Genomic DNA, 315 nt, shown 5'->3' with positions numbered 1-315 from the left:
AGAGACAGAGAGAGAGAGAGAGACAGAGAGAGAGAGAGAGAGAGAGACAGAGAGAGAGAGAGACAGAGACAGAGACAGAGAGAGAGACAGAGAGAGACAGAGAGAGAGAGAGAGACAGAAAGACAGAGAGACAGAGACAGAGAGAGACAGAGACAGAGAGAGACAGAAAGACAGAGAGACAGAGACAGAGAGACAGAGAGAGACAGAAAGACAGAGAGACAGAGAGAGAGAGAGAGAGAAAGAGAGAGAGAGAGAGAGACAACCAGATTTCCATAGCTAAACATACATATCTGTCCATTTTGTTGAAAGCCAATT

The sequence above is a fragment of the Petaurus breviceps genome, unplaced genomic scaffold (genome assembly GCF_028583685.1).
Source record: "Petaurus breviceps papuanus isolate PSGF00001 unplaced genomic scaffold, PetGlider_PUasm1.0 139, whole genome shotgun sequence".
Taxonomy (NCBI): Eukaryota; Metazoa; Chordata; class Mammalia; order Diprotodontia; family Petauridae; genus Petaurus; species Petaurus breviceps.
The sequence above is the reverse complement of the archived record's forward strand: the minus strand, read 5'-3'. Positions refer to the sequence as shown.